General features: G+C 36.2%; 1 pseudogene; it reads left to right on the top strand.

Moving 5' to 3' along the window:
- The first annotated feature begins 13,978 nt into the window (after window positions 1–13,978).
- LOC149554089 (G-type lectin S-receptor-like serine/threonine-protein kinase At2g19130 pseudogene) lies at window positions 13,979–16,350 on the top strand (annotated as a pseudogene).
- Window positions 16,351–24,444: the final 8,094 nt, after the last annotated feature.

The following is a 24,444-nucleotide window of genomic DNA, read 5'->3' as shown; positions in this document are numbered from 1 at the left end:
TGCTAACCCACATGGGCACCTTCATTACAATAATCTACAAGACAAGCTGTGAACTATCACCCTGAGCTATCCTAGACAATGTTCGAGCTTTTCTTAAACAAGCAATTTTATGCCACCGAAGAAGGTTCTAGAAAATGAAACTTAATATCTAGGGCCAACAGACCCTGAAAATACTTATAAAGTCCACCAAATACATCTTTGACATTTATTTTAGAAATTTCGGGTAGCCCAACTTCAGAAGGCCATAACTCTCAAACCATTGCTTAGATTGACTATTATAACCACTTTTTGGAAATGCTAGCTCTTTATCTACATGCTTGGAACTATGCAAGCGCCCTTCCATCAAGTTTTCAAACCTCATTTAGGCACTCTAAGGCCTCCAACCATGACTCTAAAGATTTTTCTGCAAAAATTTTCATCGAAATTCGCAATAACTTCTCCAATACTTATGCTTGAGAAATGATATTTTTATGGTTGGCTTATTGTAAGAATTTAGTATAGCTTTGGTACCATGTAAGAATTTTCCTTAGGGAAAAATTCACCCAAGACCAAGGAACTCAAGCACAAGCACAATAGTAGACCAAAAGAGTATGATCAGAATGATGATATAACATTTATTCAATATGTATGTACACTAGGATTGCCTATATAGAAAGGCTTCTAGAATGCTTCTAGAATGCATAGGAATCAGTAACATGATAAGTCATACAACTAGGCACATGTTCACTAGATATGGGTTATCCTCCATTAAGCACAAAATTAAGTGCGATGATGAGAGGATAAGCCTACAAAGGTGTAGCACGCAAAATAATGTTGTGGACACCATGTGCTAAAATAAGAATGTGAATAACTATGTTGTCTACATGAGTACTCAGTAAATTATGCAAACTCTAGTGCTATAGACACCATGTGCTAAATTAGAGTTGCTTACTCTAGTGTTGTCAACATAACAACTCATAATACTACACAAACTCCTAAGTGTTTCACCTAAGAAATAATAAAATAATGCATTAACCTAAGTAAACTTAAGTAAATACTTATTTACACCAACACTTATAGCTCTAAAATGAACCTTCCTATAGAAAATGAGAACATTCTAAGCTCATATAAAAATCTTATTAAAAATAGTAGGTTCCCATAAATAAAAAACACCTTGTCTACTAGTCCTTATTAAAATAGACAGACTAAAAAGAAAATATTTTTGGGTGATGCAAGATTGCTCTTACACCCAGGATGCTCCTACATCAGACACCTAAGGTAATTTGAGAAGTGACTCTGTCACGTCTTAGGTGTTCAAAGGAAGACCAAGACAGTTAACCTCCTCCCTTGCTAGACATGATGAATCCCCTACTAGCCTCCCTTTCCACTTGACTAGATATTCCTCATAAGTTCTATTTTTGGTACTTTTTTCCAACATGTCTGTCCAATATCTACTCAATCTCCTTTGTAACCAAACTAGCTATTGGAATACTCCACTAAACTTCTACAACTTCATCCCAATTGCCTCCTTCATAATACTTTGTCAAATATGAAATTTTAAAAATCTATGAAATATTTAATTTAGTAGGAAACTCCACTTCATACACATTTCCAAAATCATGCCTTTTCACTATCTTGCATGGTCCAAACTTTTTCATCTTCAGCTTATTACATGTAACCACTAGAAATGCTCTTTTCTCAAATGAAGCACGACTTCACCTCTAATCTAAAATTTCTTATACCTCCTTTTCACATCTTCCTTAGCCTCATACTATGTATTCATCTTGATGATGTTCTTTCTCACCTCCTCATGGATGTTCTTCAAATGTTTAGCAAATTCTTCTGCTTCAACACTACTTATCTCTCCTTTATCCAATTGCCTCAATTCAGAAGCATTTCTAGGACTATTCCCATATACAATCTAGAATGGTGATTTACTAGTACTCCTATTGATAGAATTATTATATGCAAATTCTACCTATGGTAAAATCATATCCCATCCTTTTGGTTTATCTCCAACTAAGCATCTCATCAAGTTTCCCAAACTGTGATTCATAGCTTCTATCTATCCATCAGTCTTTGGATGATGTGACGAATTGAACTTCAAATCTGTCTTCAACTTATTCCATAATGTACACCAGAAATACCCAATAAATTTGGTATCTCGATCTAAAACTATACTCTTTGATGGACCATGTAGTCTCACTACTTCTTTGAAAAAAAAACTTTGCCACATGAACAACATCACTAGTCTTCTTGCAAGGAATAAAATGTGTCATCTTTGAAAACCTGTCAACCACCACAAAAATATAATCATGCCCACATTGTGTCATCGGTAATCCAAGAAAAAAATCCATGCTGACATCCTCCCATGGATTTTTTGGTACAGATAATGGTTGATACAACCCTATATATTGCTTCACTCCTTTTGCCATCTAACATACTCTACAACTTTGTACAAACTTCTTCACATCTTGCTACAATTGTGGCTAGTAATCATTTTCAGCAACCAAAGAAATGGTCTTATCTCTACCAAAATGTCTAACCAATCCTCCATTATGCTTCTACTTGATGAGATTCTACCTCATTGAACTTTTTGGAATGCAAAACTGGCTTCCTTTAAACAACATACTATCCTAGATCATGAAATCCAACCACTTTGTCATGTCAAGTGTAATAGGTTATGTACAAGCCTTCTACACCTTGCCAAAATCAGGTCATCTAGATACAAAGTACTGAGTTCCTTGAACCCAACCACCTCTATCTACATTTTTGTTAGAAAAAGTTGTCATCTACTAAGAGCATCTGTAACTTTGTTAGACTTCCCACTCCTATGTTTCAAAAAAAATGAATAACTCTACAAAAACTCAACCCACTTCAAATTCCTTTGGTTTAATTTTCCTTGACTATTCAAGTATTGCAAAGCTTGATGATTAGCATACAAAACAAACTCCTTAGGAAGAAGATAGTGTGTCCACTTCTTCAATGCTTGAAATATAGCATAAAATTCTTGATCATAAAAAATAATTTTCTTTTTGCATCATTCAATTTCTCACTAAAATAAGCAATAGTTCTACCTTTTTGGCTCAAAATACCTCTTATTATAGTACCACTAGCATCATAGTCTACTTGAAACACCTTGTTAAAATCAAGAAGTGCTAAAAAAAGCTACTCAGTAACTTTCTATTTCAATAGATTAAAAGTATTATCTGCTCCTATAGTCCACTTAAATTCTTTCCTAACCCCTCTCATTGTTTCAGTCAGGGGTCCATAGATGCTGCTAAAATCTCTTATGAACTTTTTGTAAAAACTAGACAGCCCATGAAAAGATCTACCTCAGTTGCATTCCTTGGAGTAGGCCATTCAAGGATAGCCTTCACTTTCTCTGGGTCCATTTTCAGACCTTCTACCAAGATTACGAATCCCAGGTACACCAACTCTTTCTTTACAAAACCGCACTTCTTCAGGTTTATCAGCAACTTTTCTTCCCTCAACTTATCAAACACCTCATGAATATGGATCAAGTGCTCCTCCAATGTCTTACTAAAGATCAAAATATCATCTAGGTAAACAATGAAAAACTTACCCATAAACTCCTTTAGTACCTCATTCATGAGCCTCATGAAAGTGCTCAGTGTATTGGTTAGCCCAAAAAGCATGACTAACCACTCGTACAATCCTTCTTTGGTCTTAAAAGCAGTCTTCCACTCATCACCTTCTCTAATACGAATATAATGGTACCCACTCTTCAGATCTATCTTTGTGAAATACTTAGCTCCACTCAAATAGTCCATAATATCATCCATTCTTGGCAATGGAAATCTGTACTTGATCATGATCTTGTTGATAGTGTGAGAATCTATGCACATCCTCCATTCTAATACTACTAGTACAACACATGGACTCAAACTCTCTCAAATCAACCCCTTCTGCAACAACTCATGAACTTGCCTACTCAACTTTTCACTTTCTATTGGTGTCATTCTATGCACTACCTTATTTGGAAAACTAGCTTCTGGAACCAAATCCATCTAGTGATTGATCTTCCTCATTGGGGGGCAATCCATCAGGTACATTATCTGACACAATATCAGAAAACTCTTCTAGCATGTCTACAACTTCTGCAGGTACCTCCTCTACTTCTTCTTTACTATCTTTATGAATTATAGAAAAACACATATGCTCATGCTTCCTACCTTTGAGAAACTCTTTACCATCAAAATAACATATTCTAGCACTAGTACATAGAGTTTCTTCTATATCATTCAACAACTTTAACTTATACTTCACTCCATCCTTGGTCAGAGTGTAGGTATTTTCTCACCCATTGTGTACAACATTCCTGTCAAATTTCAATGACCTACCCAACAACATATGACATATGTCCATAGGTATGATATCACAAAGTACCTCATCTTGGTAACTTCCAATCTTGAACTTCATGGAGAACTGCTCATTAATAATGACCTTGTAGTCATCTTGCACCCAAGCGATATAGTATGGATGCAGTGTTTTTGTCTCTTCAACTTCAACTTGGTGACCATCGTTTATAACAACAGATTATTATTACTTCCACCATAAATGATCACATCACAACACATATCTTCACATTTATATCTTGTGTGAAACAAGCTCCTTCTTTGATCAAGTTCATTCTCACCACTCAGTTTGACTCTTCTATTAACTAGGACTTATCCTCTTTGAGCATCTTAACAATGTGATGATCTGGCATCTTTATCAACATGGACAATTATGGCCTGGCCTTCTGCTCTTTGACCTATTCTTTGTTGGCACTAGGTACATTCAAATTCTCTATGCCCTTCTACTTCGTAGTGAACATTTTCCATGGAAGCCTCCTCTTCTAGATCCTTGCCCTCTACCTCTTCCAAACTAATCTCTATTGTTCTGATCATGGAAACGATTGCAATTATTTCCCCTTTGGATCTAACTACTAGTTCTAGCCTCATCCTTGTTCTTCTGATCATCATTACAACCACCATACAATTATCCACTAGATCTGCTAACCCACATGGGCGCCTTCATTACAGCGATTTGCAAGACAAGCTGTGAACCCTAAAGTTTCGCTAGACAATGTTTGGGCTTTTCTTAAATAGGAAATTTTATGCTGCCTCGAAAAGTTCTAGACAAAGAAACTTAATACCTAGGGCCAAAAGACCCTAACAATACATATAGAGTTGGCCAAATACATATTTAACATTTATTTTAGGAATTTCAGGTAGCCCAACATCGGAAGGCTATAACTCTCAAGCCATTGCTAAAATTTGCTATTATATGCACTTTTCGAAAACACTAGCTCATTTTCTATAGACTTGGAACTACATAAGCACCCTTTCATTGAGTTTTCAAACCTCATCTGAGCACTCTAAGGCCTCCAATGGTGAGCTTAAAGATTTTTCTGCAAAATTTTCCACCAAAAATGTGTAATAACTTCTCCAATACTTATGCTTGAGCAATGAGATTATTATGGTAGAATTACAACTCTAAAATGAACCTTCCTATAGAAAATGAGAACATTCCAAGCTCATATGACAACCTTAGTAAAAATAGCAAGTTCCCATAAATAGAAACCACCATGTTTACTATTCCTTATTAAAATAGAAAAGACTAAAATGAAAATATTTTTGGGTGATGCAAGATTGCTCTTACACCTAGGATGCTCCTGCATCAGTCAATGTGTGGATGTTTTCATGTGGTAATTTATTTAATTTATTGTTACTAATTTATTTATCAGTTAAAGGTTGAAAAGGTGATTATTTGGGTAATTACCATTTCACCCTACCTCTCAATAATATGATTCCTTACGACTAATAATTGGTATAAGATCTCTATTCCTATTTTGTGAAGCTTAACGACTTGAGGAAAAGATCCAAGATGATGAGAAAGGAAGGTATTAAGTTTAGAAGGGATAATTACCCAGTGTGGTGTGCTAGGATGAAGCTCTATCTCAAAGGTATTTGTCAACAATATTGAAATCTTGTAGTTAGAAGATATTTCGTTCTTGCGAGCACTCTTGATGTAGATTAGTTGAAGGCACAATAGAACTTTTCTATTGTGGAATAGTTGGGATTTATTTGACTTGAGCCTATTTTAAGGTTTGATATAAAATTCAACTTGGGATTAACAGCAAAATATAAAATAATTATATCTTGGGTTTACTAGGGGCTTCAACCAATGGCCAAAGTTAACACATGTGTCTCCTGAATACAAGTCTTTAAATGGATAATAGAGTGGCCAAAGTGAGTCTTAAATGAATGTTCAAAATGTGTTAGACATGCACTTTTTAATCTTGTAAGTTTAAGTGTCCACCAAATTCAGCTCCAATATACTTACGCCTTCTAAAACTTTATAACTCTTGATCATGCAATTGAACCTTTGGTCATGACAAGCTAGTGAAATTTGTGTGATGAAAAAATTAACATTAATATTTTTTTTGAGGTAGTATAAACATATAGGAAAGATAACACTTAAAAATAATCGAGAAAAAAGAATGTAAAGTATTTTTCAAGAATGTCTTACTTAAACATCAAAATAAACAATAATACTAAAAGAAACACTAAATTGTACATCTTAATCACATTAAGATAAAAATTAGTTATCCTATTAGACTAGTTTGTACTTAAGATTAATATGTAGAGGGTGTCCAATATCACTTCTATGATTGTTTACATCAACTTAATAATGCATAGTTGAAAGAAGAAACTTGAGCACATTTATAAGAATCGTATTCAAATCCTTCCAGTTTAGAATGAAGTTGGATTAACTAGAAGCTTGGTACGCAAATATATGTTATTTGGATGCTATTCTTTTTTATTGAGATCAATGGGGACCAAAGTGAATCTAAAATGATTTAAAAGTGTGTCATATATGCACTCTTATTTTGCAAGTATCTATCAAATTAACCCATGAATTAGAATCATTCAAAATTTTATAACTCTTAGTTTTTCACTTTAACCATCATCAGGGTTGCAACTCCTCTGCTTGTCACTCACGCATGTCGCACTCCTAGGCTCTGTCATGTCCCCTTTTCAAATAATTAAAAAATAATAATCTTTGCTAAGGCAAGCAGGCCCAAGAAAGTGAAGTTTCGGAAAAAGGGGGTTAATCTTTGGAAACCGTTGGACTAATAAATGAAAATGATTATTAAAATATGTTTCATTAACCTCTCTTGGACGTGAGTTACAGTTATGCCCTCTTTTAAGGGGTTTTGGAGGCATTTTGGGCTCATTCCAGAACTTGATTTTGCTGATTTCTTTGTTATTCTTCGGAGGCTGCCAAACCTGTGGAGAAGGAGACCCAAGAACGGGAGTTTGCAGGTTTCCAGGGAGACCCAAGAATGGGAGTTTTCAGGTTTCCAGGAAGGCTAAGGATGGGATTTTGAAGCCATTCCATGTGCATGCTCATACAGAGTTTGCCTTTGTGCTGAACAGTTGTAGATTTGTGGGTTTTCGATTGTGTTTTTTGCATGAGTTTGGTGTTTTCAGTTGAGCATTTCATATCAGTTTTGGTTGATGTTGTATTTCAGACTTTAAGCTATTAAAATAGAGCTGAATATATGTATTGGGACGTGATTAAACTTCTGAGATAGTTTATTAGTGTTGTGTGGTGTTTTCGGGCATTTTTGTGTTAATTTCGGGAGCCCGATGAGCATAGTTTTTGTCCTACATTTGAGAACTGTTGTGTAAAGGTTATACGGATCTGGAAATGTCATTTTGTAGGCTGTTATGCTGCTGAAATTTTTGTAAAAATATCCACTTTCAGATTTATTAATAATTGGTGAAGCTGTGAAGCTTTTGGCACAATTTCTGGCATACCTGATTTGGGGTTTCTTGAGAAATTTGGAGGATCTTTGTGATATCAGTTGTTTGATTTTGAAAATCTGATTAGAGGCATGAAATACCATATCAAATCAGAAAAGGGGACATTTCAGTGGTATCAAAGCCATGATCTTGCCAACCTGAGGGTTTGTAGAAGTTGCAGGTCAGTTTTGACAACTACCCAGATCTTGCATGTCAGTTTTGACAACTACCCAAATTTTGCATGTCATAATTTATGGTTGCATGTTTCTTCTAATCAGCTGCATGTTATTTATGGTTACATTCTACTTCTAATCATTTTCATGTTAGTTCTTGGTGAATTTGGTGGTTGTAGAAGTTTGCATGTCAGTTTTGACAACTACCCAGATCTTGCATGTCAATTTTGACAACTACCTAGATCTTGCATGTTAGTTTTGACAACTACCCAGATCTTGCATGTCAGTTTTGATAACTACCCAAATATTGAATGTCAAAATTTATGGTTGCATTCTACTTCTAATCATATGCATGTTAGTTCTTTGTGAATTTGGTGGTTGCATGTTGCTTCTAATCAGCTGCATGTCAAAATTTATGGTTGCATGCAACTAAGTGAAAGAGAAAAAAGATATTTGCAGTGAGAAAAGAATAAAGAAATTTTGATCAAACCTCCAGTTGAAAGTAAAAGTACAAAATCCAAGGAAGGGAAAAGTATGGCTGATCCAGATGAGATGGCAAAGAAATTCTTCCAAGACATCCAAAATACTCAAAAGCAAACAGTGGATAGTTTGGCAGAAACTAGAGAGGCTTTGCGAATATTGACAGAAAAACTACAAGGAGTTGCATCTATTAATGAGAAAGGGAGCACTTCAGAGGAGCCAAGAAATCTGAAATCCACACCATCTAAATCAACCAAAACTATTTTCTTGCCTGCAGATGAGCCACCAGTACCAAATCCAGCCATTAATCCTATGGAAGAGGTTACAGGTAACTTGATTACATTAAGAGCTACTTATAATGGCTTAGATGATGAATTTTGTAGTTCAGTTCCTTTTAGAGAATATGTGGATATGATGAACACTTTGATGCCCAAGAAAGAGTACAGAAGGGAGCATGACATAAGTGGAAGAGAGCTCAAAAATAAAATAAGCAAGCTTATAGCACCTACTTTTGATGGAACAAATAAAATTTCAGCTAGAGCATGGCTACAAAAATTACAGACCTTCTTCACACTTAACCCCATGAAGGAGAGTGATGTTGTTCAAATTGCAAGTCTACACTTGGAAGATGCAGCCTATGATTGGTGGTATCATGGAATGACTACTCAAGGTCATGATCAGGTAACTACATTTGATGATTTTAGTCAAAGAGTGATAGATAGATTTGACCTCAAGGATGATGATTATGAGGATGTTGTTGTGCATGATGGTGAGATACCTGGTGTAGATGAGCAGACATTGAGCATTCATGACTTTTCTGAGAGAGAGTACCAGGCACAGTTAGATGCTTTGTCACATGAGGTTGAGGCTAGTAGTACTTCACATGATTTATCCCGCCAGCTGAAGGTGTGTGAAGACAGTATTGTCACTACATTATCTCATCATGACAGGTATGTGGAGTTAGTTGGTATTGGTCATATTACTCAAGTCAGGATTTTGCTTGAGTTACCAGCTAATTCTAGTTTATAGATATGGACTCAAGATTCTTATATTGGCATTTGGGGTTCAGTTGACTGTAAATCATTAACACTTTTTGGTAGCAGTGATTGTTTGGGTGCTACCATGGATTTGATTAGCAGATTGCACGGTGTTGTCTTTTCTTGTGCCAGGAGCTTATCCGATGTTTGTATTAGTTTTTATACACCGGTGTTGGGCTTTGTTCATATATCTAGTCGACCATACTTGCTGGAATGTGTTGATGATATTTCATATTTGGCAGTGTGTACAGATGAGTCCCAAGGTCATATTGGCATTGATGACATCCAGGAGGATGTAGTGGGCAGTTTTGAAGACTTAGTTTCCTTGGGTACAGAGGAGTTGGACAGCAGTGCTAATGTTTTTGATACTTCGTATGTTGATATGAGCTTTAGATTTAATTCACAGATGGATTGTAATACTCTAGAGACTAGTGACTTTGAGGATACTCCTTTAGACAGTGCATCAGAGGAGGTTTGTAGGAGACAGTCAAGCCAGTGCCATCAGGTGCCTAATCAGTTAAGAGTTAGTGACCGAGACATTGCTATCGCTTGCCAGCATTTTGATGTTGCTCGTCAGTTGTTAGTAGTTTATGGATGGTGTTCTCCTACTAGTGATGAGCAGGAAGGCAGTTATCTTTCCTTGATAGAGATCCACTCTTTATGGGAGGCTATTCAGATTTTGAGACATAATTATATGCAGTTGGTAGCTGATAGAGATTATCTTATGGAGTGGGGCAGTACAGCATATGATGCATTGTTGGCCAAGGAAGATGAGGTGAGTGAGCTTACTAAGCAACTTGAGGTAACTTCTGAGATTCTTGAGAGTACACAGTTGGCTTTCAAGGAGTCACAGTTTCATTTGGCTAAGGCGACCATGGAGTTAGAGTGGCTACAGTCTTTACCTGATTCTATACAGTCACAAGCTATGGTGTTTGGTGATCCGAGGATGTCCATGGTCGAGATTTTTAGAGACAGGGGAGATGGGGATGCATCCATCCTTGATACTAACATTGACATATCAGGTTCATTCCCACTAGAGTCAGGTTCAGTTGAGTTGGGTTTTGTAGTAGATTGTTGTATGCCTGACATGGTGGTGGCCTCTAGTATTGATGGCACAGAGACTAGAGATGTATCAAAGAGAATATGTGATGTTGGTGAGTTGACAGTTGGCATGGTTCCTACTAGTAATACTACTCCCTTGGTGATATCTTCAGAGATAGTAGTCAATTCCAACATGGTTAATGATCAATTGCAGTTAGTTTCATCTGGATTACAGTCTGAGCCACTGACTGAGATTGGCACATTCTATCAGCATTACACTGTGAGGTATGCTCGTCAATTTACCTTTGATGACCATGTTAATGAGATTATGATACAGAGATGTACTTTGGTTCCTAGTGCTTATCATCAGTTATGGAATAGTTTGATGCCTCGGGATGAGAGTTGTGATGGGCACAACATGGTGATAGGTCCTGCAGTTGATAGCTTGATAATACATGACTTAGAGCAGGAGTTTTGGAGTGATGCTTCAGCAGGGTATGTACATCAGTTAGCAATTGATCCTTGTGTTGAGGAGTTAATGGTAGGAACATTTGGTTTGGGTTCCATTTCTTGTTGTTCATCTTGTGATGGCTTTTCACCATCAGGGGTGCATGGGAGTTATGGTTATGAGATAGTGGTCGATGATCTACAGAGTTTTGTTGATTGCAGGAGTTGTACAGTGTGTGGATTCTCCATACTTGGTATAGTTTCATATGAGAGCATTCACCATTGTTGCAGAGTTGGATTGTACATTTCGTATAGGCCAGTGGGATGCGTTGATGGTATTTATTGTGTTGGCAGTTTGATTTGTCCACTTTACTTGGGTTCTGATGTTCTAAGAGTTTGTGTCTCATGGGTTTTTGACTATGGTGGTGGTGATTTTGGAGTTTGGTTGAGCTATAATTGTCAGTTTGATTATGGATTCCTCTTGGTCATATTGCAGAGGATATTGCAGGAGACTGTGTTAATTGGTAGTAGTATAGTTCATGACTACATTTGGGATCCAGGTGGATTGATTGGTTTATTGTTCAGCCATTGCTTGAGGACAAGCAATGTTTGGGGAGGGGAGGACTTGTCATGTCCCCTTTTCAAATAATTAAAAAATAATAATCTTTGCTAAGGCAGGCAGGCCCAAGAAAGTGAAGTTTCGGAAAAAGGGGGTTAATCTTTGGAAACCGTTGGACTAATAAATGAAAATTATTATTAAAATATGTTTCATTAACCTCTCTTGGACGTGAGTTAAAGTTATGCCCTCTTTTAAGGGGTTTTGGAGGCATTTTGGGCTCATTCCAGAACTTGATTTTGCTGATTTCTTTGTTATTCTTCAGAGGCTACCAAACCTGTGGAGAAGGAGACCCAAGAACGGGAGTTTGCAGGTTTCCAGGAAGGCTAAGGACGGGAGTTTGAAGCTATTCCATGTGCATGCTCATACAGAGTTTGCCTTTGTGCTGAACAGTTGTAGATTTGTGGGTTTTCGGTTGTGTTTTTTGCATGAGTTTGGTGTTTTCAGTTGAGCATTTCATATCAGTTTTGGTTGCTGCTATATTTCAGACTTTAAGCTGTTAAAATAGAGCTGAATATATGTATTGGGACGTGATTAAACTTCTGAGATAGTTTATTAGTGTTTCTGGGCATTTTTGTGTTAATTTCGGGAGCCCGATGAGCATAGTTTTTGTCCTACATTTGAGAATTGTTGTGTAAAGGTTATACGGATCTGGAAATGTCATTTTGTAGGCTGTTATGCTGCTGAAATTTCTGTAAAAATGTCCACTTTCAAATTTATTAATAATTGGTGAAGCTGTGAAGCTTTTGGCACAATTTCTGGCATACCCGATTTGGGGTTTCTTGAGAAATTTGGAGGATCTTTGTGATATCAGTTGTTTGATTTTGAAAATCTGATTAGAGGCATGAAATACCATATCAAATCAGAAAAGGGGACATTTCAGGCTCCTTGTCACCACTAGTGATGGCGATGGTGGTTGGCAGCATCGCCGCTTGGCTTCTCTACCTCGACATGGTTCTGGCTAGTCCTCGGGTTCGATGGCTCCCCCTCTTGGTGCTCCTCCTATTTCTTTTGGAAAATGGCCTTTCCGCGTGAACTTGGCTATCTCTCTATTGTGGGTAGAGGTTAAAGATAAAGAAAAGGTTCCTGATGATGCTACTGATGGTTGGACTATTCCTAGTCTGCCCGCTAACCCCAAGGATAACAAGGGTTTTAATGATTGAGATCATATCTCCCCCCTCGGCTGATACTGCTTTGGCGGCCTGAGGGATTTCTTAATGTTTTGTTTCGATGAATAGTTGTTGATTTCGAGTACGGCCGTGTGAACTCTTGCAAGGTGATCTTGTATCCCCTAACCCCTTTTTTGTGAATTTGTAACAAGTATATTAATTTTTTGATAGAAAAGGACTATTCACAATAAAAAATAATAAAAAATTAATTATCCTATTAGACTAGTTTGTATTTAAGATTAATATCACTTCTATAATTGTTTACATCAACTTAATTATTCATAGTTAAAACAAGAAACTTGTACGCATTTATAAGAGTCATATTCAAATTCTTGCAATATAGAATGAAGTTGGGTTAACTAGAGGCTTGGATCAATGACCAATTTGTATGTAAATATATGTTATTTGGATGCTATTCTTTTTTATTTAGAACAATGGGGACCAAAGTGAATCTAAAATGATTTTAAAATGTGTCATACATGCACTCTTATTTTGCAAGTATCTCTCAAATTAACTTGTGTATTAGAATCATTCAAATTTTATAACTTGTAGTTATTCACTTTAACCTCAAGTTACAACAAACCTACCAAATTTATTTGACATATATTAATAATTCTTTTGACAAATTATTCTGATTAAGAATATATACAAAATATTACCCCTAAAATTGAAGACCAAAAATAAAAATTTAATAGTAAATAAGAATATAAAATACTTTTCAAGAGCTTTGTACTCGAACATCAAACGATAAAATAATCCAAAAATCCGCAACAACTTTAGATCTGGCAATGATTATAGTATTATATAGTTTGCTATCTAAGCCAAGTAAACAAAGGGTGTCCAATACTATTTTATATAATCGTATACTTCAATTTGAAGTCGCATATTATTGTGTTAAAACAGCGACGTTGGCACCAGAGACATCAACACGAGACACGAGAAGTCTCCGGCATATGCCTTCAGTTGTCTCTCTTCGTTTGTGTTTTGCATGTCTACCTCTCAATCCTTTCTAAATCCTTCCCTCTATTCAGGGGACCTACTCTATATCTTCATCAACCGTCTGTTCTAATTGGATTCACTTTTGTTTGTATCGATTTGGTTCAAGCATCGAATCCATTGCCTTCGGTTGCTGCAACCACACCCAGACATATTTCTTTGTTAGAATATAGATGCCCATTTTTTAAGAACACATATTTTTGTGCCCAGTAAAAAGATTGAAATGAGCTGCTTGAAACTATTTTGGACAGTGGTTAATGCAATGCTCGTACTGCTCCAAAACTGCAATTCACAGGACGTTTATGCTCATGGAGGCACAGATACCGTTCACCTTGGAGCCTCAATCTCTGGAAATCAAACCATAGTATCAAAGAACGGCACTTTTGAATTGGGGTTTTTCAGTCCCAACGGAACCTGCAACAATTGGTATATTGGCATCTGGTATGCTCAGATTCCAGCGAAGACCATTATCTGGGTAGCGAATAGGAAAACGCCTCTCAAAAACACACGAGGAGCTCTAAATCTGACTACTGATGGTCATCTCAGGCTGTTCGATTCAGAAGGGCGATCAATTTGGTCATCGAATCACAGAGTAAAAGCTTCTCGGGCAACAATGTTGGATTCCGGCAATTTCATCATGGTAGCAGCGTACGATACTTCTCATGAGAATATAGTTTGGGAGACTTTCAAGCATCCGACAGATACATGGCTGCCAGGGATAAAGCAGTGGAAGGGCCTTCAACTGAGGTCATGGAGGACCAGCTGGGATCCAACCCCTGGACTTTTCTCTTTCGGAATGGACCCATCTCCACAAAGCAAGCAGATTCTGCTGTTTTACAACCGCAGCATCACATACTGGTACAGCGGACAGTGGACTGGCGAACATTTCAGCGATCTTCCTGAACTGGTAGATCAAAAGATGGTCACCTTGTCATTTGTGACCGTTTCTCCAGAAAATTCGTACCTGATCTTTGAACTCGATCCGCAGATTGCAACGGCCAAGGCGAGGTTTGTTCTGGACATGGATGGGCAGCTGAGAATGTATTTTTGGGTTGAAGAGACCGGGTGGAACATCGTGTGGTCAGCACCGGCAGATGGGTGCAATGTGTACGGCGTATGTGGGGAATACGGAGCGTGCAACAACAGAAACATGGAGGTTTGCACCTGTTTGGAGGGATTCAGCCCTAAAAACAAGCGTGCATGGATTTCTCAGCAGTGGTGGGCGAGCGGCTGCGTTCGGCGACATCCTGTCAAATGCACAGCCATGAATGGCACCACGGATGGTTTTCTGCAAGTGACGGACAAATCGTTGAGTATCGAACGATCTGTTTCGTACCCACATGAAGATCAAACGCTAGAGACTTGCCAGGCCGCCTGTCTCAACAATTGCTCCTGCACGGCTTTTAGTACCACCATTTCGAGTTCTTCCTTTTGTAAATTATGGTTTGGAGAGTTGTTGAATGCCCGCGATTCTTCTGATGGAAGTTCTGTTTTCATTCGCTTGGCTGCTCCCGATTTGGGCGAGCATTCATCGATTCGGACACGAAGAATCCGTGAGATTTGTATCTCAGTTGCTGCAGCAGTTGCTTGTTTTATTGCCGTTTTAGGTCTCTTGTTTGTAGCGCGGAGGCTTCGCCGTTCAGTTCAGCCGGCGGAGAAGGTTGTGGAGGATGAGACGGCGGCGGCGTTTCTGAGGATGTTCAGCTACAAAGAGCTGCGAATTGCAACGGAGGATTTCAAGCATAAGTTGGGAACGGGATCGTTCGGGTCGGTGTACAAAGGATGCTTGTCTGACAACACGTCCCTTGTAGCCGTTAAGAAATTGGAGGGATCAGAGTACGGAGAGAAGCAATTTAGGGCAGAAATAAGCACGCTGGGAAACATACAGCATGTGAATTTGGTGAGGCTTCGTGGGTTTTGTGCGGAGAAGAGTAAAAGGTTGCTGGTTTATGAGTACATGCCCTACGGCTCTCTGGATTCCTTCTTATTCACGAGGGATTCGGAAGGAAAGGTGTTGAACTGGAAGGCCAGGTTTCAAATAGCTGTTGGCGCCGCAAGGGGATTAGTTTATCTCCACGAGGAATGCAGAGATCGCATTATTCACTGTGATGTTAAGCCCGAGAATGTTCTCCTGGATGTGGATTTTTCCCCCAAAGTGGCAGATTTCGGCATGGCGAAGGTAGTGGGAAGAGATTTCAGCCGGGTGTTAACAACTGCGAGAGGAACGAGAGGGTACTTGGCTCCTGAATGGATCTATGGCCTGCCCATAACTCCCAAGGCGGACGTTTACAGTTTTGGAATGATGCTGCTCGAAATTATCTCTGGGCGGAGAAATGTAGACTTGCATATGCAAATGAGCATGCAATTCTACCCCACCTGGGCTGCGGCTCAATTGGAAAGTGGAAATGTAGTGGGTATTGTGGACGAAAGAATATCTCATATTGTAGATATTGAGGAGGTCAAGAGAGCTTTTGCAGTAGGGCAGTTGTGTATCAAGGAAGATGAAAATCACAGACCAAGCATGTTTCAAGTTTTGAGGATGCTGGAAGGGAAGGATGATAAGCTCTTGTGGGAGAAGTCTAATGTTTAAATTTTATAGGGGCAAACTAGGTAGATTTCCTTTATTACTAGTCAGGAGTCTCTTCCAAGAAATATAAGGTAGAGGTAGTCTTAGATTATTGTAACAGTAAATCTAGATCTTCCAACAGTAGATTAGATTTGTACATTGAAACAAAGTCTTTATAAAAGAACTTTTTTTCTAAATTATATTAGTTGCACTAAATCAATATTAAGATTCTTGGTATAAAAGAATCTTATTTTCTTTCTAAAATTTATATAGCTTGCAAGATGTTCATCAAGTCCAATTTAAGATGCTTACTCAGATCTTTACAATCTACAAATAAAAAGGTCTTCCAAATTTTAAATTTTACCATGTTTAAGTTTTAGTTATGATCTTGTCTATTTTAAGTTTCAAGGAAGTTTATTAAAATAATAGAAATAGATTAAATTTTTGTTCATTTTTTATTTGAAAGATGTAAAAGTTCACATTTAAGACAACAAATAGGAAAATTTTAACAAAGGTTCTTCTATTATATTAAAGTCAATAGGAAACCACAATTATAAATGGAAAAAATAGAATTTTTTATTTATTAATTTTTTTTAATATTTATGTTCAAGCTAGTACTGTGGCACATACATTTCATTAATATTTCTTCTAACATTGACTCATTAGAAAATATTCCATTAAATACAAATATAATTTGTTATCATTAATTAATAATCAAGTCCTTATAAGTTCCTCGACGTCACTAATATATACACATAACATACTTGACAATACATAAAGGCCATCATGGATAACATTAAGGTCATCAACTATGAACTAGCTTACATTATAAATGAATGAGCTCAACATTGTATAGTGTAAAGATCATATGATAAAATATCCAAAACACACATGCTTACTTCTATATTTTGTATTTGTCCTCTCAAGGAGCTCTTCATACAACATGAATACATCAATATAATAAAATAGTCATGAAATATCATCATGAATCTCCAAAATAAGATATAATGAGTCATAGAACCATCTGGGCACATGTACCAAGAGCTGCAAGAGGGAACCACAAAACATAGTATGATCATCCAAGGCTCATGAACAACTCTGGAAAATATTTGATGAATAATTAAAATTCCACCCAACCACGTGGAACCTTATAGCCCACTCTCTGAGCTAGGAGATTACAGAAGGCCCCCACACCAAGATCAATTATAAACCAAGAACCAGCATTGGTGATGTAACACTGGGTCTAATTACCTCCAAACCCTTTCTTTTTTATGGGTTCACTCAGGCTTGATACTAGCCTATTAGGGTTCCTTGCTGCCCTAATCCCTAGATGACCTTCACCCTATCCTCCTACCACTCTCTAACCTAGTTACACCATTAGTTAGGGTAATTTCACTACACAGATGCTTCTTCACACATCATTGTTGACCTTGCTCCTACAATTTCTTGACCAAAACCTACATCCATGTAGAGTGATGACTTTTATCAATGGTCTTGGACTCCCCTTGTCCTTTAGGATACCAACCTTGCAATTTGCAAATAAGTTCCTTTCCTACAAGTCAAAATTGCTCAAAGTAGGGCTACTAGGATTAGCCATCAAAACTGAGTTTTTGGACTCTATCTCTAAATTGGTCCAGAGGAGGTGGAAACTTATTAGACATTCAGATATCCTTTTGCAAAAACTTAAAGATTTTGTGGGTCTCAGACCCCTAAAGTGTCTATACACCAAAAAATAACTTTTTAGCCTACTTTTAAGGGTTTCAAGACAATGTTGTCTAGTCTGAATAGGGTATGTTATTTCACCCTCCAAAACTCATATTAGAAACTTTTCCCTTGGTAGGATTTTTCCTTACTCATTCCTCCCTCTTTTTCCCCAATTGGTTTGAAGTATCCAAACACTTTCAAAATGAAAAACTTCTTGTCTTGGCCTATGATTTCCTAACCAAGTGCGCAGACGTGACTAGGGCATCACTTTAAAATTATTTTCCATGCTTCTCAAAGACCTAAAACTGATATACATTTTTTACATAGGCTTTACTACCATGTCCTTTTAAACCATGAAGAAACCATCGTAGGAATTCTCGGGAGAGCCATTTTGGCTCAAAAGCCCAAAACTGGAACAACACACTACCTAATTTGAAAAGTTTTTCAAAACCCAAGTAGATGGAAACTTAAAACCTAAAAACTTCAAGAGAAAAGTATTGTATAAACATAAATAATATAAATACAACACTATATTAGTTTGTTCAATCCATTTGTCTATACAGGTAATGCAAATGCATAAAACTATCTAGAAAATGTACTTTCACTTGCTCAATTTGGTTTATTACAATTCCAAACCCTTGGGATGTATTTTAATGATGGATATATAGGCTTCCCAAGAGGTTGCAGGTGGTTTTTGTAACCACCAATCTCATTCTTGTGCTTTGCAACTTTTTGCTAAAATATTGTCAAGCAACTTTTCAAAATATTGCACAAACTTGACAACTTTTGGGTTTCATGAGAAACTTGTCTCCCCATCATGGTGGGACCTCTAGATATGTCTCGATTTAGTCAAAAATGGTGTCAAAACATTATTTTGTTCCTAAGGAACCAATATTCATATTTTTAAGCCATTTTTCCTGCTTAACAACATTCACAAGTGTTGCACAACTTGACAAACTATACATCTTTTCATTTTCTATCTCCTGATTGGTGAAAATTTTTGACTCTACACAATAAATCACTTGGTTTAACTCTTCAAACCCAAAACCAATTCAAAGACAAATAATAACCAACAACTAGGTCGTGTTGCAATGAGATTGTGCAAGTGCACTCTGAATTGTACATGGTACTTCTCCTTGATTAGATATACAAGGAATTCAATGGAAAAATGCTTTTAACTCGAAAGCAAAGGCTACCCTCACTATTCTTGAATAGGGGAAAAATAACTATTACTCATTTCACATATACACTACATAACCAAAGGAAAGACAAATAATTCCTTACCATGCTTTGAACTTGAGGAAAAAAATTAGAAATGTAATTGCAGGCTATGAACTAATTCAATGCACAAGGAAATGAGATTTTGTGAATATATCACAATCACAATCATGAGATAACAAATTGAAAACAATTTCATCCTTCTAGAATATCATTTCAATTTCAAACAAACATACATTAAACATCATGTCGAGCTTCATCTTATTCAGAAAAGCTACCAGCACATAAACAACAAAATACTATCTAAATGGCCCTCCTCTATTCTGTAGCACAAAGTCTCTTCTAGAAAAGTGGAACCCTTTAACAACTTCTCTTTGACATATTTATCTTCACCATTGTCAATGATGTTGAATAGTTATAATAACTTCTTCATGCAATACACTTCCTTTCCCTCCTCTTTTTGTTCATACTTTTAAAGTATTATAAACATTGCTTATAATATTGCAAACACATGACCGCTAAAATATGCTAACAAGTGGCATATAATTTGGCAATGAGAACTTAACCCCATAACGAGACTAAGAATGTTCATAACATGTAATTAACTCTCAATGATTACCATCTATTCAAATTATGTAGGACTTGACTTCATGTTAAAAAAAGTCAGCTTCCATATCATGAATTTGTTACAACTGAACTCATTCTAGGTGTGCAATTTGACTACACTTAACTCCACATCTCACTCATGTTTCCTATGAAATTGCATTCAGTTAGATTATTTGTCACACTAGAGTAGATCTTCCATCCACATAAGTTGAGGCTGTTAAGATTACTTGCAATTCTGTCATATTTTACCTTCTCCACATGTGAAACTAGTTGAGCTTTTCATAGTTCTAGAAAATGTGAACTTCTCTATATATATATAGGTAATTGTAGTGCAAAAATTAATCAATAAACAATATCTTTCCCTTTCAAAAAAAATTTGTGTTTTTGTTCTTTTCTCTTAAGCTTGTGTATGTTTTCTTCATGGTATCAGAGTCTTTGTGATTATTGGGTAGTGCTAGCTTTTCTTTGTGTGAAATTCCAATCATTTGCAACAAGGATAAATTTCATTGAGCATCATTTTTTTTTGGGTAAAGAAATTGCTACACAAGTTTGGTGAGAATTTCTTGTACTAATTTTTTGTAAAGTGCTAAAAGTTCTGATTTTTTTTTGAAGAAAACATAAACAAACTTAAGAGAAAAGAACAGTAGCACAAAAGAAATTTGAAAGGAAAAGAATTACTGTGATTGGGTTTCACAAATTGAAATGTCTCTAACTCTACTAAACTATTATGATATTGCTAATGGCAGTGAGAAGAGACTAGTAGGTTCTAGAAAAGAATGTGATGACTGGGATAAGAGAGACAAGAAGGTAGTAGCTTTCATAAAGTTAACACTTTCAAAAGAAGTTTTTCTAGAAGTTCAAAATGAAAGAAGTGGAGTGCAAGTATGGAAGATTTTGAAACGTTTGTATCAAAATTCAGGTGATGTATGAATTATATCTCTCACCACAAAGTTGTATAATCTAAAATTAAAAGTCTCACATGAAGTAGTGACTCATTTAAGTAAATTAAAGGAAAAGAAAAATGAATTGGTTTCTCTTGGAAAAAGCATAGATGATAAGGATTTTGTGAAAATAATTTTACAAAGTCTTCCAGGCTCTTATCAATCTTTTATAAGGGGACTCGATACTGTTGATAAATTAAAAAGCATTAAATTTGATGAGTTGTGTGCTAAGTTAATCCAAAAAGAAAAATGTCAAATAAAAGAAAGAAAATCCTTTATTGTTGATTGTGAATCTCAAGCATTTGTAATGAAAGGAAAATAGTATCATCAAAGGACACAAGATAATAGATCTAATGGAAATAATTGGAAGTATGGAGATAACAATAATTCATACAGGAATTCCAATAGAAGTGGAAATGTCATTACTGTGGTAAGCAAGGACACAAAGCTAATGAATGTTACAAAAGGATTAACGATTCAGAAAAGAATAAGTCTACAAAATCATTTGATTCTAAGAGGAATGCCTTTTGTGTAGCACTTAAAGAAAATAGTTCATTTAAGGATGAATGGATAATAGATTCTAGTTGCACACAACGTATGTCACATAATAAGGAGCAATTTGAGTTATTAAATGAAAGCAATAGTGAAAATATATATCTAGGAGATAAAAGTTCTCTAGAAGTTCAAGGAAGTGGTAATATTCAAATAAATAATGAAATGTATAAAAAATGTGAAGCTTGTCCCTCAACTATCAACAAATCTTCTCTATGTCTTTCTAATTGCAATTCAAGGATATAAAGTAGAATTTTACAATTATAAATGCTTGGTCAAGGATGTGAATAAAAATTATGAAGTGACTATAATTGGTAAAGTGGAAAATGGGCTTTATAAATTTCAAGAATTTATTGGAAATAAAGATATATGTGCTATTGCAAAGTATGATAATGGGAGTAGGTTGTGGCATGAGCATATAGGGCATGTAAACTATCAAAGTCTCAAACTTATGTAGAAGTTGAAGATGGTGCATGGTCTACCAAGAATCTCTCCAACAAAAATAGTATTTGAAGGATATGCAATGGGAAAGCAACATGTAGAAAGTTTCCCACAAGGAAAATCATGGAGAGCCAAAATGCCTTTACACTTAGTCCACGGCGATGTGATGGGCCCTTTCAAAACACCCTCACTTGGAGGTGCAAGGTATGTTCTCACATTCATAGATGACTATTCAAGAATAATTTGGGTATACTTTCTATAAAAGAAGGAGGAAGTGTTTCATAAATTTAAGGAGTTTAAGGTTCTAACTAAAAAGCAAAGTGGGAAATTTCTAAGAATTATAAGAACAGATAGAGGTTATGAATACATGAATAAAGGATTTTTGGTATTTTGTAAACAAAATGCCATAAGGAAAGAATCCACTATCTCCTACTCACCACAACAAAATGGGGTAGCAGAAAGGAAAAATAGGACTATAGTGGGAATGGCTAGGTGTATCCTCCATTCTAAAAATATAGAGGTACATCTTTGGGCTGAATCAATTCATACAGTAGTTTATATTCTAAACAGAACTCCTACAATGGCTATCATGAACATAACCCCTAAAGAGGCTTGGAGTGGAAGAAAGCCCATTGTGTCTCATTTTTGTATTTTTGGATGCACTGCTTATGCTCACATTCTTGATGAAAAGAGAAGTAAATTAGAAAGGAGAAGTGAGAAGTACATAATGGTGGGATGTAGTGAAGAATCAAAAGGATATAGCTATATAATCCTAATACAAAGGAAATTCAAATGAAAAGAAATTTCTAGTTTGATGAAGGCTTTAAGAATACTAATTCCTCTACATTTTCTTAGGTTCCTTTTTTTATTAAAAAACATGAGCATATTGATACTAATGTTTCAGAGAAAAATATGATATCTCCTACAAAAGGAAAAGAAGTGTTGGATGAAGATTCAAGCAACAATGATGATGAAGACACAAGGAATAAAAAAAAAACTTGAAGCATTCAAGAGGTCTATCAAGAAGGCCCCAAGATTGTTTCTAATTATGCTCTTATGGCTAAGGTGATGCAGGTTGAAACTCCAGTCACATCTAAGGAAGCAAAAGGAAAATTTGAATGGGAGGAGGCTATGCAAGAGGAGTACTACTCCTTGATGAAGAATGGAACCTGGGAATTAGCAACACTTCCAAAAGGAAAGAATATGGTCAGTTGCAAATGGACCTACAAAACAAATTTCACATTAGATGGAGCAATTGAAAGATACAAGGCAAGCCTAGTGGCTCATGGCTTCTCACAAGAAGAAGGTATTGACTATATTGAGATATTTGCCCCTGTTACTAAAATGACTTCCATTCAAACTATTATAGCTTTAGCTACAAAGTGTGGATGGAAAATGTTTCAAATGGATGTAAAAAGTTCTTTTTTGTATGGTGACTTAGAAGAATAAATTTATATGCAACAACCACAAAGATTTGTTAAAGATGGTGAAGAACATCTAGCATGTAGACTGAGGAAATCTCTATATGGCCTTAAACAGGCTCCAAGTGCATAGTACTCCAAAATAAATGAATTCTTTGTAACAAATAGATTTAAAAGGAGCAAAGTTGAACCAAATGTATATGTCAAGCATATTGAAGATGAAATTGTTATCATTATTTTATATGTGGATGATTTAATCATTACAGGGGATTATAGACAATGTATTGATGACACCAAGACACAGGTTAAGAAAAATTTTGAGATAAGTGATCTTGGATTGATGCACCATTTCTTGGGTATGCAAGTTTGGCAAGAAGAGAGTAGGATCTTGCTCTCCCAACCAAATATGCTATTGATGTATTGAAAAAGTTCCATATGAGTGATTGTAAGCCATCTAATACACCATGTGAAGTAGGTTTAAAATTAATTGCTCATTCAAATCAAAAGAAAGTGGATGCAAAACTATATAGGAAACTTTTTGGTAGTCTTTTAAACCTCACAATAATGAGACCAGAAATTGCGTATGCAGTTGGTGTTGTATCCAGGTACATGGCAAACCCACATGTTGAACATTGGAGGGCTGCTAAGAGGATCTTTAAGTAGATCAAAGGCACTTACAAGCTTGGCATTGAGTACCAACATAGAGGAGACCCTACTTTAGTAGACTATATAGATTCTAATTATGCAGGTGATATTGATGATATGAAATCAACTTCGGGATATATCTTCCACCTTGGATCTGGACCAATCTCTTGGAGCAGAAAGAAAAAATCAAAAATGACACTATCATCAATATAAACCAAATATATTGCAGCATCAAAGGCATATCAAGAAGCTTTATGGATCAAAAGACTACTTGAAGAGACATGTCATCAACAAGCTCATCCAACTACCATATTTTGTGACAACCAAAGCATTATCAAGATTGCAAAGAATCATGTCTACTATGCGAGATCCAAACATATTGAAGTTCACCATCACTTTGTTCAAGACCTCATAGAGAGTAAAGTAATCAAGCTACACTTCTTTGGCACTAAAGATCAAGTTGCATATATCTTTACCAAATCATTGTCTACAATCAAATTTCTCAAATTTTGAACCTTGTTATGTCTCAAAAAACTTGATGTTTAACTTTATTATTGTAATAATTTTTCCCACATAATATCTTTAGTGATAGAAA

The sequence above is a fragment of the Cupressus sempervirens genome, chromosome 6 (genome assembly GCF_028749045.1).
Source record: "Cupressus sempervirens isolate cs-2001-9-10 chromosome 6, ASM2874904v1, whole genome shotgun sequence".
In the NCBI taxonomy this organism is placed as follows: Eukaryota; Viridiplantae; Streptophyta; class Pinopsida; order Cupressales; family Cupressaceae; genus Cupressus; species Cupressus sempervirens.
This window is presented reverse-complemented; position numbering and strand designations above follow the sequence as displayed.